This window comes from Mesoplodon mirus (assembly GCF_964341445.2).
Source record: "Mesoplodon mirus genome assembly, chromosome: 17".
NCBI classification, from domain to species: domain Eukaryota; kingdom Metazoa; phylum Chordata; class Mammalia; order Artiodactyla; family Ziphiidae; genus Mesoplodon; species Mesoplodon mirus.
In genome coordinates this window covers 16,118,525-16,133,806 of record NC_138993.1, presented here as the reverse complement: position 1 = coordinate 16,133,806, position 15,282 = coordinate 16,118,525, and the positions used below count along the sequence as shown (strand labels likewise).

The 15,282-nt window shown below is 38.5% G+C and overlaps 1 long non-coding RNA gene across 3 annotated transcripts in view; it reads right to left on the bottom strand.

The window, feature by feature from the left end:
• LOC309792427 overlaps positions 1-15,282 on the bottom strand; it is a 49,371-nt gene that overhangs the window by 17,267 nt on the left and 16,822 nt on the right. The window contains exons 2-4 of one of the 3 annotated variants that reach the window (XR_014291713.1): positions 11,895-12,085; positions 11,516-11,682; positions 1,773-2,002 (exon numbers count right to left, since the gene is read on the bottom strand). This is a non-coding gene — a long non-coding RNA (uncharacterized lncRNA). Of the gene's footprint in view, positions 1-1,772; positions 2,003-10,475; positions 11,683-11,894; positions 12,086-15,282 lie in introns of those variants that run through there. The other 2 variants (XR_014291712.1, XR_014291714.1) reach the window with 2 other exon arrangements.

Genomic DNA, 15,282 nt, shown 5'->3' with positions numbered 1-15,282 from the left:
TCTACATGTACTAGGCACAGTGCTAAATGTTCAACATGAATTAGTTCACTTAATCTTTACAATGACTTGCTGAAGTAGGTACTGTTATCATTCCCATTTTCACAGGAAGAGAGAAGTTAAATAACCACTTGAGGTTATACGGCTGGCAAAGGGCCAGACCTGGATTGAAACTAAGGCCATGGGACTCAGAACCTGTGCAGGTGACGGCCACAGTATATTACTATTACCTCCCAGCCGCCCACAGAAATGCCCACGCTAAGAGATGGAGAGACAGGGAAGACCTCGGGAAACTTTGACTGGAGAGTGATGCTGTGAAGTAACAATGGTCCACTTGGTCTTCTTGTGGTCTATATGGTTAATGAACAGATGGCATTTCTGTTTATAAATCAGTCTTCTGTGAGTTGGTTTGCTTGAATCAGCACCTCCCCCACCCCTTCTGCCTCCCAGCCCCCACTGCTGCCCTCCCCATCTCCCTCCACTGCCTCAAGCTTTATCAATCCAGAGGCCGGACTACATCATGCAGGCTAGACTAAAGGTGCTGCCTGCACCTAACAAACAGCTCTCCCTCTTTACACACCATGGTTCCAAATGACTATTCAGACTTGTTTACAACCTAATACAAAATTATTCGAGGCTAAGTTATTTTTGTGCCATGATTTTGCTTTATTTAGGCTTCTTCCATGTAAGTGAAGAGGTTTAGCACATTTTGGAAATTTGATTTGTCATTTTGCGCTCTGGATCTTTGTTGCCTCTTGGGAATGCATGGTTCCTATCTTATTTGCCATCTGAGGTAGGAAAAGCTGAGGTGGTAGACATTTATATTTAATGCAGTTAATGTGGCGTAGATTCTAGATTTATCCTTTCCTGTAATTTGGTGAGAAAATGGATTTGGAGTTTAAGTAAACTGGTAACTGACAATATTGGAAAAATATCAAAGAGTTTTCTCAGCTACTTCTCTCTCTTTTTTGTGAACAGATTCTTTATCAAGTCTTTGCATTCCATCTCATTCCCTAGGACTGCTCAGTGCATTGTTTTTCTTGTGTAAACATTTGATATATTTTGCATATATTTTATATGTGTGTATATGTATATGTATTATATAGGTATGTATTGCTTTTATTTTTAAAAATCCTGCTCTTTTATAGAATATAGTAGTTGCTTGCAGGGAGAAGAATGTGGTAGCTAGGAAACAGGGGTGAAAAGGAGGTTTTATTCCACTCTATATATTATTTTCTACCTTTTGAAATCTATACAGTATTTGTGAATTATCTATTCTAGTTCATTAATTGATTTACTTTTACAGTAAAACTATTTCAGATTAAAAGAAATTAATTCTCTCCTTATGTAGTCAAAAACATCATATCCTTTATGATGAACTTATTTTTTCTAATTAGAATAATAAACTGCTCTTGATAAATATTGTTTTAGGAAAATATTTCCCCAAAATGGTTGTTAGACAAATATTGTATGATCTCACTTATATGTGGAATCTAAAAAAAAAAAAAAAAAAAGAACTAATAGATACAGAGGACAGACTGGTTTCTGCCAGAAGTGGGTACTGGGGGGTGGGCAAAATGGGTGAAGGTGGTCAAAAGGTACAAACTTCCATTATAAAATAAATAAGTCCTGAAGAGGTAATAGATAGCATGGTGATGGTTAGTTAATAGCATGGTGACTGTATTGCATATTTGAAAGCTCCTAAGAGAACAGATCTTCAAAATTCTTGTCACAAGGAAAGAATTTCGTAACTATGTGTGGTGATGGATGTTAACTAGAATTACAGTGGTGATCAGTACAATATATACATATAGCAAATCATTATGCTGTACACCTGAAACTAATATAATGTTATATGTCAATTATACCTCAATTAAGGAGAAAAAGAATGAAGTCCCCATGGTCAGACAGCAGATAGCCAGGTAGAAATCTCAATTATGTTACATTCCAGCTGAGTGTCCTTGGACACACTGGGTAAGCTCTCTGGGCGTCATTTTTTTCCCATCTGCAAATAGAAGATATGATGGTCTCTACTTCACAGGGTAGTTGTGAAGATTAAACAAGTCTTGTGTGTAAACCCATAGCACAGTGCCTGGTACACAGTCAAGTCTCAATAAATGTTACCTTCAAGACAAAAATACAAAATTGTTTTAACCAAAAGTTATAGCAAAAAAAAAATTGTTAAAGGAGACTCCATCTAGTAGAAATTATAACAATATATTCTTAAAACATAATTTAAAGAGGTTTTACAGCAAAATCATATCTCCTCATCTTATATCAGTAGCAGCAAAATATAGATGTGGTAGCAGATACTGGAAAGCATTTATTACTCTAAAGTGCCATACTCAGTGGTGGCAAAACTCTAGAAACATTCCCTTTAAAAAAAAATTTATTAAAGTATACATGATTTACAATGTTGTGTTAATTTCTGCTGTACAGCAAAGTGGTTCAGTTATACATATATATACATTCTTTTTTCATATTCTTTTCCATTATGGTTTATCACAAGTTATTGAATATAGTTCCCTGTGCTATACAGTAGGACCTTGTTGTTTATCCATCCTATATATAATAGTTTGCATCTACTAATCCCAAACTCCCAATCCATCCCTCCCCATCCTCCTCTTGCTTGGCAACCATAAGTCTGTTCTCTATGTCTGTGAGTCTGTTTCTGCAGAAACATTCCCTTTAAAATGAAGAAAAATATGAAGATGATGTGATCATCATGTTTTAAAAAATATCTGAGAAGACAAAATAATAAGTACAAATACTGTCAAGGAAAAAGCAAAGTTATCATTTGAACATGGTATTATTACTTGAAAAAAAAGAGAAATCTATTAAATCTACTAGAAATAATGTTAGGTGGATAGTTACGAGATGTTTAAAATCAATAGACTAGGAACAACTAGATATCCACGTGCAAAGCAATAAAACTGGACCGCTACCTCACACAATACACCAAAATTAACTGAAAATGGATCATAGCTCAAAAAATATGACCTAAAACTACAGAACTCTTAGAAGAAAGTATAGTGTAAATTTTTGTGACCTTGAGTTAGGCAATGGTTTCTAAGATATGCCAAAATAAAAAATAGATAGATGAGAATTCATCACAATTAAAAACTTCGAAGGACACCATCGAGAAAGTGAAAAGAAAACACACAGAATGGAACAAAATATTTGCAAATTATATATCTGATTCATCTGATATTCAGAATATATTATTTAATAAACTCTTAAAACTCAACAGTAAAAAAAAATAATAATAACCCAATTAAAAATGGGCAAAAGACTTGAATAGATTTTTCTCCAAAAAAGATAGGTAGTCCCCCTTTGCCCGTGATTTCACTTTCTATGGTTGTAGTAAACTGTGGTCAAAAATATTAAATGGAAAATTCTAGAAATAAACAATTCATAAGTTTTAAATTACATGCCATTCAGAATAGTGTGATGAAATCTTGCTCTGTCCTGCTTCATCCCACCTGGGATCATCCCTGAGTCCAATGTATCCTGCCCATTAGTCACTTAGACTTAGTAGCCTTCTCAGTTATCAGATTGACTGTAGTTTATCGAAGTGCTTGTGTTCAAGCAACTCTTATTTTACTTAATAATGGCCCCAAAGTGCAAGAGTAGTGATGCTGACAATTAGGAAATGCCAAAGAGAAGCTGTAAAGTGCTTCCTTTAAGTGAAAAGGCGAAAGTTCTTGGCTTAATAAGGAAAGAAAAAGAATTGTATGCTGAGGTGGCTAAGATCTAGGGTAAGAACAAATCTTCTATCCTTGAAATTGTGAAGAAGGAAAAAGAAATCTGTGCTAGCTTTGCTGTTGCACCTCAAACTGCAAAAGTTGAGGTCACAGTGCATGATAAGTGCTTAGTTAATACGAAAAAAGGCATTAAGTTTGAGAGAGAGAGAGACCACATTCACAAAACTTTCATTACAGTATATTGTTATAATTGTTCTATTTTGTTATTATTGTTGTTAATCTCTTACAGTGCCTGATTTGTAAATGAAACTTTATCATAACTATGTATGTACAGGAAAAACATAGTATATATAGGGTTTGGTTCTATCCAAGGTTTCAGGCATCCACTGGGGGTCTTGCAACAAATACCCCAAGGAGAAGGGAGACAAATGTCTACAGATGGTCAAAAAGCACACAAAAAGAAGCTTGTTGCCTTTCAACCCCAAGTGGATATTCTGAGATTCAATCTTGGCCATCCAGGGTTAGTGCAGACCCCACAAGGTAAAGGGCACGACTCCCACAGGACTGTCCTTACTTCAGATGTCAGATCCACTTTGGAGGTCCCAGGCCACCCATACTTCTGACCAACTGGCTATAAATTCAGGGCTTTCCATGACCCCCTTAAGTCCAATAATTCACTGGAATGCCTCACAGAATTCAGGAAAGCTATACTTACAATTAAAATTTTATTAGGAAGATTACAGATTAGAAACAGCTAATGAAGAGACAGCTGGGGGGAAGAGAAAATAGGAGCAATTGCTAATGGGTTTGGGTTTCTTTTGAGGGCAATAAAGATGTTCTAAAGTAGATGGTGTTGATAGTTGCACCACCTTGTGAGCATACTAAAAAACCACTGAAATATACACTTTAAAAGAATGAATTTTATAGTATGTGAATAATATGTCTAAAAAACTGTCAATAGGGCCTCCCTGGTGGCGCAGTGGTTGAGAGTCCGCCTGCCGATGCGGGGGATGCGGGTTTGTGCCCCGGTCTGGGAGGATCCCATATGCCGCGGAGCGGCTGGGCCCGTGAGCCATGGCCGCTGGGCCTGCGCGTCCGGAGCCTGTGCTCCGCAACGGGGGAGGCCACAACAGTGAGAGGCCCGCATACCGCAAAAAACAAAACAAAACAAAACAAACAAACAAAAAAAAACTGTCAATAGGCTTGGTAAGAGTTAGGAAGTATAATGAAAAAGTATCCCATTGAACAATAAGAGCATTAAGATTGAACTTGACGGGCTTCCCTGGTGGCACAGTGGTGGAGAATCCGCCTGCCAATGCAGGGGACACGGGTTCGAGCCCTGGTCCGGGAAGATCCCACATGCCACGGAGCAACTAAGCCCGTGCGCCACAACTACTGAGCCTGCGCTCTAGAGTCCGTGAGCCACAACTACTGAGCTCACATGCCTAGAGCCCGTGCTCTGCAACAGGAGAAGCCACCACAATAAGCCCGCGCACCGCAACAAAGAGTAGCCCCCGCTCACCTCAACTAGAGAAAGCCCACGCGCAGCAACGAAAACCCAACACAGCCAAAAATAAATAAATAAAATAAATAAATTTATTTTAAAAAAGAAAAGAATGAACTTGACATGAAATATCTTAGGCCTATGTAAGGAATCTACAAATCCTGATCTAGGGTCATAATCAAAGACCTAAATAAATGTTTAGGGTATGTTTCCAGATATTTTGAAATATTGTGAAAAGTAAATTCTTCCTAAATTCACATATAAATTTAGTAGTATTCCAGAGGATTTCTTTTTAGGAGGATGTGTCAAAAGTAGTATAAAAATATATGAAAGAGGGACTTCCCTGGTGGTCCGGTGGCTAGGAGGGCTAGGACTCCACGCTCCCAATGCAGGGGGCCCGGGTTCAATCCCCGGTCGGGGAACTAGATCCCACATGCTGCAACTAAGGATCCGCATGCTGCAACTAAAAAAGATCCTGTGTGCCACAACTAAGACCCAGGGCAGCCAAATAAATAAATAAATATTTAAAAATATATGAAAGAATATACAGTATAGTATAAAAATACATATGGAAGAAATAAGTCAATGTAAGTTCATCCACTGTAACAAAAGTACCACTCTTGTGGGGATGCTGATAATGCGCGGGGGCAGGGGATTTATGGGATCTCTCTGTACCTTCCTCTTAGTTTTGCTGTGAACCGAAAACTTCTCTATTAAGTATAGATCGTACCCGACATAGGATGGTTCGACTTACAATTTTTCGACTTTATGAAAGTGCGAAAGCAATAAGCATTCAGTAGAAACCATGCTTAGAATTTTGAACTTTACTCTTTTCCCAGGCTAGCGATCCTTTTTCATGATGCTGGGCAGCGAGCTGCAGCTCCCAGTCAGCCTCGTGATCACAATACACTTACAACCATTCTATACCCAGACAACCATTCTGGTTTTTACTCTCAGGACAATAGTCAATAAATTAATGCTATATTCCACACTTTATTATAAAATAGGCTTTGTATTAGATGATTTTGCCCAACTGTAGGCTAATGCAAGTGTTCTGAGCACATGTAAGGTGGGCTAGGCTAAGCCACGATGTTCAGAGGGTAGGTGCGTTAAATGCACTTTTGACTTAACAGTATTTTAAATTTATGTTGGGTTTATTGGGATGTAACCCCATCGTAAGTCGAGGAAGATCTGTATATATGGAAGAATACATATGTAAGAATAATGGACATTTTGAAAAAGAGGAGAAGAGGTAGCATTAAAGATAATATAGTCTTTAAAAAACATACAGAGGAGATAAGGGTCATATCAGATACCCAAACACATTATAAAACAATACTGATTAAACGTATAGTATAGGCAAAGGACTCACAGACAGAACAACCAATCAGAATGAAAAGTCCAGAAGCAGATTTAAAGTTATTTACAAATTTAGCGTGTATCAATGACAGCATTTCAGTTGAAAACAGAAAGGATGGATTATTTTATAAGTTTGGGATAATTGCCTTAAACAATAGGAAAAAAAATAAAGTTAGACTCCTACCTCACAGATATAATCAAAAGTTTAGTAGGTTAAAGATTTAAATGTAACAAGTTTCTAATGAATCCATTAATGACTAGGAGAAAATAGTTTCTCTTAGTTAATTTATATAATCTTGGGTACAGAATGTCTTTCTTTTCAGCATTGTAATATAGGCAGAATTATAAAGAAAAAAACTGATACATTTGACTACTTAAAAAAAATCTTCATGCCCAGAAAATTAAATTTAAAGTTAAGACAAACCAGATGAAAACTTGTTAGAGTATATGTAGTTCTAAATGTAGAATACACACAGATGTACGATAAATATATAGACAGGGCTATTAAAACTCAATAATATAAATATTCGAAGTCAGTATCTTATGTTCAGAGGACATGAACAGACATTTCACAGAGGAAGCAATGTACTTGGTCAATAAACATTTAAAAAAAAATTTAGTCTCACTAGAAATCAAACAAATGCAACTAAAAACAAGAGCCTATTTTTCATCATTAGATCAGCAAAGATGAAAAAGAATTATATACTCAGGGTGACAAGAGTGTGGGAAAGAGCATTCTCAGCCACTATTGGTGGGAATATAAATTGAAACAATTTAGCAATAAGCATTTTTAAAAATCTTAAATATGTAGCTACTCTTTGATGCAGAAATCCTACTTCTAAGAATTTGTCCTAGGGAAATACAAAAAAAGAATTTGTCCTAGGGAAGTAACCAGTTATTTGTACAAAGATTTATTTGCAAGGATGTCCACTTACACATTGTTTATAAAAGTAATGAAAAAGGAAATAATATAAATGTTTCATAGCAGGATATTGATTAAAGAAGTTATGATATGCCCATACTATAAAATAGTGTGCATCTGTTCAATATTTTAATGGTGTATTTATTGACATGGACAATATTTATTACATATTGGTAAGTTAAATTATAACATGGCATGAGTATATTTTATAAAAATTGTAAATGCTACTATATACACTATTTTGGCAAAAGTCTGAAAGAAAATAAACCACCCGTGTTGATTCTGGTTTGTTCCGGTGACAGGATTATGGGCACTTTTTCATTTATCCCATTTCCATCTTCTCTGTAATTATGTAATAAAATGATGATTATCAAAGAATGACAAAATTCAAAAATCAAAAAGGAAATAAATGGAGAAATAGCTATTAAAAAATAAGAGTCCTGAAGACAGAGTCTCTTTGTGACTATATCTCTGAATATAAGTTAGGCTACATGGGTTCCATGAAAAAAAAAATCCTCTGGACTTCACTAAACACTGACCTGAAAGGGAGAGAAGTGCCTGAACATTCTTTGTGAAATCCCACCTGCACGATGCTATTTTAAAAATCGTACTAATGGTTATAAAGGATCTTGAAAGGAGAAGGCTAAATAAATTACAATGACGGAAACAAATTAGCAAAAAGAATCTATGATCTGGGAATTGTTATGTGTATGATAAATCATCTCAGCAACAAAGGCCTGTTTTTTTTTAGATGCAGCCACATAACCCCTGCTGGGGAATTCTTAAGGAGAGCTGCCGAGCTGGCTGTTTCATTTCGTGATTTACTCATTTCTTCCAAGAATATTCAGACTGAAATTGGACTGCCTGTTGTTATGCATCCTTAAAAAACAAAAATAAATTCTAGCAGAATGGGAGCAAAACTTGGTTCTCTTATCTAACGCATTTAGAGGTCAGTTATAATAAGCAAAGAGACTACTCTGTGTGACGGACAAAAAGATATGGGACCAAACAGACGTAAGGGAGAGTTTTTTCCTCTCACAAATGTGTGTATGACATGTGCAAAGTGCATAAAGCGAGCCCTGGGATGGTCCAATAGCGCACTCGCTACTCTGGGCATTTTCCACTACATTTACCTTTTATATGCTGTGCCTTAACTGACACAAAATGTAGAGAAATTTGCATGATTTGGTTATTTATTATTTGAATATGCGGTTTAATGAGGTCTCCTGGTGTCTTAGGTTGGGCACCAGGAAACAGACTCTGAGACAGAGATTTGTGGGCGGGAAGTCTATTGGGAACAACACCTATAAGGGAGCCAGGGGAACAGGACAGGGGCAGAAGTTTGGGCTCAGGTGACCTCATGGGAAGCTCAGGAGGTGGGACGGCTCATCCGAGTCGTCTCATATTGAGGCAAGAGGGCTGGATCTTTGTACTCTCTTCCACTTGTACCTATCACTCACCCCTTTGGAAAGGGGCCTAACCTTAAGGAAGGCTGCTTCCTTCAGGCAAGTCCTTGAGAGGACTCAGCTGAAAGCCATCAGCAGCCAACACTTCCGGCACCTGGGGGTCTCCAACCTGAAGGGGGATCTAGGCTGGGTGTTACGGACTGAATGTTTGTGTCCCCCCTTTTCCAAATTCGTAGGTCAAAACCATAATTCCCAGCGTGATGGCACTTGGAGGTGGGACAACTGGGAGGTAGTCAGGGTTAGATTAGGTCATGAGGGTGAAGCCCCCATCGTGGGATTAATGCCTTTATAAGAAGAGGAGGAGACACATGAGATCTCTCTCTGCGTGAACGAACCAAGGAAAGGCCATGTGAGAACGTAACCAGGAAGAGAGCTCTCACCTGTACCTGGCCATGCTGACACCCTGATCTCAGACTTCCAGCCTCCAGAAACCTGAGAGATAAATGTTTGTTGTTTAAGCCACAGTGGTAATTAGTTTTGGCAGCCCGAAATTTTTTAAGATGCTGGGCATTGCAGCGAACACTATAGACAGTAATACCCTGACTTACATTAACAGTGGAACATTTCTCAACTCTGTCCTGCTCAGGTAAAAGATGAGAGGCAAATTAATAGTTGAAGGTAGAATTCTTAAGAAAGCAGTTCTGCATTTTAATCAAAAAGTATTTATTTGACTTCTAGAATGGTAAAGTAGGAATAATTGTTACTCTCCACCTCTTGCCCTGTTATCAATCCAGGTTATGTAGTAAGTTATTCTGTTAATAAAGAAGTGAATTTAGTATCCAAGAGAAAAATTTGAATTGTATTTGTTTCCCTCTGTTTCTGTCACTGTCACTTTTCTATCTTATTTGGAGGACTAAAAAGGCCACTTAGGGACTTCCCTGGTGGCACAGTGGATAAGATGCCGCACTCCAAATGCAGGGGGCCTGGGTTAGATCCCTGATCAGGGAACTAGATCCCACATTCATGCCGAAACTAAGAGTTTGAATGCCACAACTAAGGAGCCCGAGTGCCACAACTAAGGAGCTGGCAAGCTGCAACTAAGGAGCCCGCCTGCCACAACTAAGACCTGGTACAACCAAATAAATAAAGAAATTAATTAATTAAAAAGTAATTTTTAAAAGGCCCCTTAGGGTAGGCTGCTTACATTTCATAATAAATGGTGAAAAAAATTTTTTTGTTTTTCTATTTTCTTTTATTGGTCATACTGCTCAGCTTTGGAGATCTTAGTTCCCTGACCAGGAATTGAACCTGGGTCCCAGCACTGAAAGTGCCAAGTCCTAAGCACTGGACCTCCAGGGAATTCCCAATAGTGAAAAAGCTTTGATTTGAGTTTTATCTTGAAAAGTGAAATAAAAATTGTGAAAGTATATTTACTTTATATTTACCAAAATATAGACTATAATGGTTAACTACAGGCTTACTCTTAGAACTAAGAACAAGTCAAATGACTGACTGGAATTTTTGGACATGATTTTTTCCAACAAAATCTTATAATGGCACAAGTGACATTTTTCCTTTGTATTTTATTTGTGCAGCGTGAAAATGAAGATGGATATTTAACAAAATGCTTGAGGTTTTTATTAATTTTCCCCTAGTCTCTCAGTCCTTGAGTTAAAACTCATGGGGAGTTGAACTCATCTTTGGAAACATCTCGGCTGTCTTCATTGTTTTGGATGTTTCTCTCTAGTTGTGGACATTTCCACTTGGACATCCAAGAGACATATCAGTCTTCATGAGTCCAAAACAGATCCTTGGTTCTCCATTTTCCCTGCCCCTTCCCCACCTCTACTCCATGTTCTCTCCTCCAGCTGCCCAAGACAAATATTAGGAATTAGCCTTGATTTCTTTTTTTTTTCTTCTCTCACATGCGACATCCAATCCATCAGCAAGTCCACCTGGCCCTGCACCCCCAACCTGACTCCGTCTCACCACCTCCACTGCTTCCTTCCAGAGCCAGCCACCATCTACACCTGCCCAACCAACTTCACCACCTTCCTAATGGTCTCCCAGCTTCTACTCTTTGTCCCTACAACTTCTCTCCACAGAGCAGCCAGAGTGACTTTTAAATGTATTTATTTTTATTAGGTACAACATTTACATGGTTCGAAGTTCAACACACTATAAAAAGGTAGGTTCAGAGAACTCTATAACCTACTCCTGCATCCCTCACCCCAACTCTCTAATGATATTTATTTCCATTGGTATCTTTTTTTTTATCCTTCTAAGATTTTTTTTTTTTTTTTTGCGGTACGTGGGCCTGTCACTGTTGTGGCCTCTCCCGTTGCGGAGCACAGGCTCCGGACACGCAGGCTCAGCGGCCATGGCTCACGGGCCCAGCCGCTCCACGGCATGTGGGATCTTCCCGGACCAGGGCACAAACCCTTGTCCCCTGCATCGGCAGGCAGACTCTCAAACCACTGCGCCACCAGGGAAGCCCTATCCTTCTAGGATTTTTAAGGCAAATGCAAGCATATGCAAATATATCTCTCACCTTATTACATAAAAGGTAGCCTACTATAGAGACTATTCTACAGTGTTCTGTATCTTGCTTTTTTTCACTTACCAATACATCCTAAAGCTCTTTTCATATTAGCACATAGAGATCTTCCTTATTTGTTTTTCCCGCTGCTTATCATACCATCGTTTATTTAACCAGGTGCCTTTTGCTGAACAAATAATGCAACAATGAAAAACTTCATACAGGTGTCATTTCATCATGTGGAGCTGCATCTATAAGATAAAATCACAGAAATACAGTTGCAAAATCATGTATTTTAGTGTATTTGCCAGTTTCAAATGAAAATTTTAGAGATAAATCTGATTGTCACTTGCCTTGCTTAAAGGCTTCCCCCAATTCCGCATCCCAATCAGAATAAAAACAAAAAGCACTGAGACCCACAAGGCCATCCCTAATCTTAATCCTAAACAAGGCCTTTGCCTACCTCTTCAATGTCAATGTCTTTTCCCCTCTTTCACTGTGGACTAAGCTCATTGGCCTTCTTTCATCAATCTCATAATTGCACGTGAGATGTGCAATTTCACTTTGTAGTTGATTTCCATTGTGTTTGGACTGTATTGTCAAATATGTGTAAAAATCCAGTCATCCACTCGAGACTTGACAAAGAAATTGACCCTAGAAGGGGAGAATAGATGTTACTGTTTAATGGGGATGGGTATTTACAAGTAGTCATTTGATAAGTAAACGTTTCTAAGTTATGATGACTTTTACTCTCCTTCATAACTTCAAACTTCAGGGATTCAGATAATGAATGCTGAGATAATGAGGACTTTCTATCATTCTGTAGCTGTGTGACCACAGATCCCAGACACATAAAGGTGGAAGTCTAACCTTACATAGAAATCCAACACGGTCGGAAAAGAACAGTGGGCTGGAAATGGCAAGCGCTGTGTTCTGCCACTAAGTAAGCTGTGGGAGCTTAGGCAGGACATTTCATCTTTCTCTGCCTCATTTTATATGTATGAAAAGGAAGAAAATGGAATTCATCATGAGTCTCAACCTTTTCACTCCCCAGGGGTTCCTTTTATTACTCCCACTCATTTTTATAATATGTTGAGAAATTTTATCTACCAAAAGTTATTTGTCATAATTTGTTACCATGTTCATTGTTCACTGTTAGCATGTTCATTGTTAATTTATCAACACTATATATAATTTTGAATTCTGCTTAGCATTAAATAATCAGCTGCTGTTGGTTGACCCAAAGCAAAGAAATTCATATTTTCATTTGCCTGTGTAGCTCTATCTTGTTTAATTCCTAAGGCTGGGAATCTCAGGACCTATATGACTGTAAGTTTCTTTACCAGTCTGGGAGTCAACGTCATGTATATAATCATCTAGTCCAGAGGATTTTTATCTTATTTTTAAATTTTTATTTATTTATTTATTTATATTTTCGCGGCACTGGGCAGCTTGTGGGATGTTAGTTCCCCGACCAGGGATTGAACCCAGCCCTTGGCAGTGAAAGCATGGAGTCCTAACCACTGTACTGCCAGGGAGTTCCCTAGTCCAGAGGATTTTTTTTTTTTTTTTTTTTTTGCGGTACGTGGGCCTCTCACCATTGTGGCCTCTCCCGTTGCGGAGCACAGGCTCCAGACGCGCAGGCTCAGTGGCCATGGCTCACGGGCCTAGCCGCTCCGTGGCATGTGGGATCTTCCCAGACCGGGGCCCTGCATCGGCAGGGGGACTCTCAACCACTGCGCCAACAGGGAAGCCCCTCCAGAGGATTTTTAGATGGTGCCTCACAGAGCCCTGGGGCTCAGAGCTGAAGTGAGGGTAGGGAAGGAGGAGGTGAAGCAAGGAGTCTTAGGGCCCCCAAACCTATTCTATCTAGAGTACCTCCACTTTTTTCTGTCCTGTATATTGTGTTCTGCCTAGGATTTTGTTTGAAGAAAGGGTTTAAGCTATTAAAAATAATTTGAAAAATACATCAATCAAACTCGATTGTATAGATGAGGATAATGAGGCTCAGAAAAGTTCAATGAAATTTGCCCAAGGTTACAGAGCTAATTAATACTCTGTCTGCCAAATACTCATGCAGTCAATCAACACATACTTATTGAACATTGTGGAAATAAAAATTATAAATATAAAAGTTTGATTCAGTCTTGGTCTAAAAACAATCTATGGGTCACCATGATGTTTGATCAGAAGCATTAGGATAAAAGAATCTTCTTTTTTTAAATTCAATGCTTTTTTTTTTTTGGCCACGCCCCGTGGCTGGCGGGTTCTTAATTCCTCGACCGGGGATGGACAGTGAAAGCGTGGAGTCCTAACCACTGGACCACCAGGGAATTCCCTAAAGAATCTTATTTTCACGAACTGGTGGAGAATTGACATTAATGTGCGTGCTACTCCTGTTTGGTAAGAAAAGGAAGGGAGGGCAGAAGAATATCTGCGTGCTGGTGACCGCGGGAGAGCAATGAACAAAGAGTCCTGTTAGAAGACAGGCCAGGGGTGGGTAAAGGTCTTATTTCAGTTTAAATTCTTAGGGGTTCTGTCTCTGACTGTTACACTATTGCTATTTTTTAGTGTCACAGAGGAGGAGCCAAGATCATCTATAAGGTTTTTATTTCATTTCCCAAATTAAGCACGTTACCTCTAAGCTTGGAAAAACCTGTGGCTATGCGAAATGTGTTCATTTAATCTATAAGATATATTTGTAATAAAAGTCAATTGATTGAATTTGTTCAACTTAAGCTGGTAATAAATTCTCTGGCCTTATGATAGTTTACCTACGATGGGGTGTTAGGTATGTTCTGTTTTTAGTCCAAAAACTACAGACTCTCTGGTTCTAGCTTTCTCCCTGCAAACTATTTGAAATAAAGCGTGTCTTTGGCAGATTCAAAGACAAATGTACCACAAAGCCTCATTCTTTCTCAGCACCAATCAAGTCAGCCATTCTTCTAAGCATTGAGGATACAGCAATGAACATGTGGAAAGACTTTCCTGCTTCCATGGACCAGAATTGGTTCTCTTGGTTTCTGGTCCAAAGCTGTTTCTGCTACACTATGCAAACTGAAGACTCATTCTGCTCTTTTGCAAATACTTGTCATTACACAGTGTGCTTACGTCTCCCCCATTCATTTATTCCACAAATATTTATTGAGTAGCTTCTATTACCAGATTATGCTAAGTGCTAGGCATCCTGATATGAATTAGCTCTCAAGGTGCTCACAGACCTATGGAACATAGACTTGTAAACAAATTTCAAACCGGCATAATAAGTACGATGGAGGGAGAGGAACAAGCTACAGACATACTACACAGCTGCAACTGATTAACTCCCTCTGGCATGATATCCAAACTTGGATTTGAAAGGTTGATAGAGGTTTCCCAGGCAAACCAATGATGGTGGGAGTAGGAATGGCGTATACAAAGGTACAGAAGAAACAAGAGAGAACATGCACATTCTCAGAACTATCTGCTGTTTGGTATTGATGGAGTTTGAAGCACAAAGTGGAAGGGAGGCAGGAAATTGATGGAATCTCTATGTAATGGCCTCTATTTTCTCTGTGAGTGAAGAGAGACAGCATTTTTGGAGACTAAGGGAGGCAGAGGCTGGTAGGAAGTTTGATGAGAGGTTTAAAAGAGCTGCTGAATTGTTTATAAAATAGAAAGGATTAGGGAAAAAAACAGAAGGTCCATTCATGGGAGACTGGCCTAACAGATTATTGTTCACTTGTGCAATGGAATATTATGCAGCTAGGAAAAAAGATAGATACTGATATGAAAAGATCTACATGATATCTTATTTAGTGAAAAGAAGCAAGATGCAGAACTGTGTGTACTACTTTAACTTTTGTGTAAAA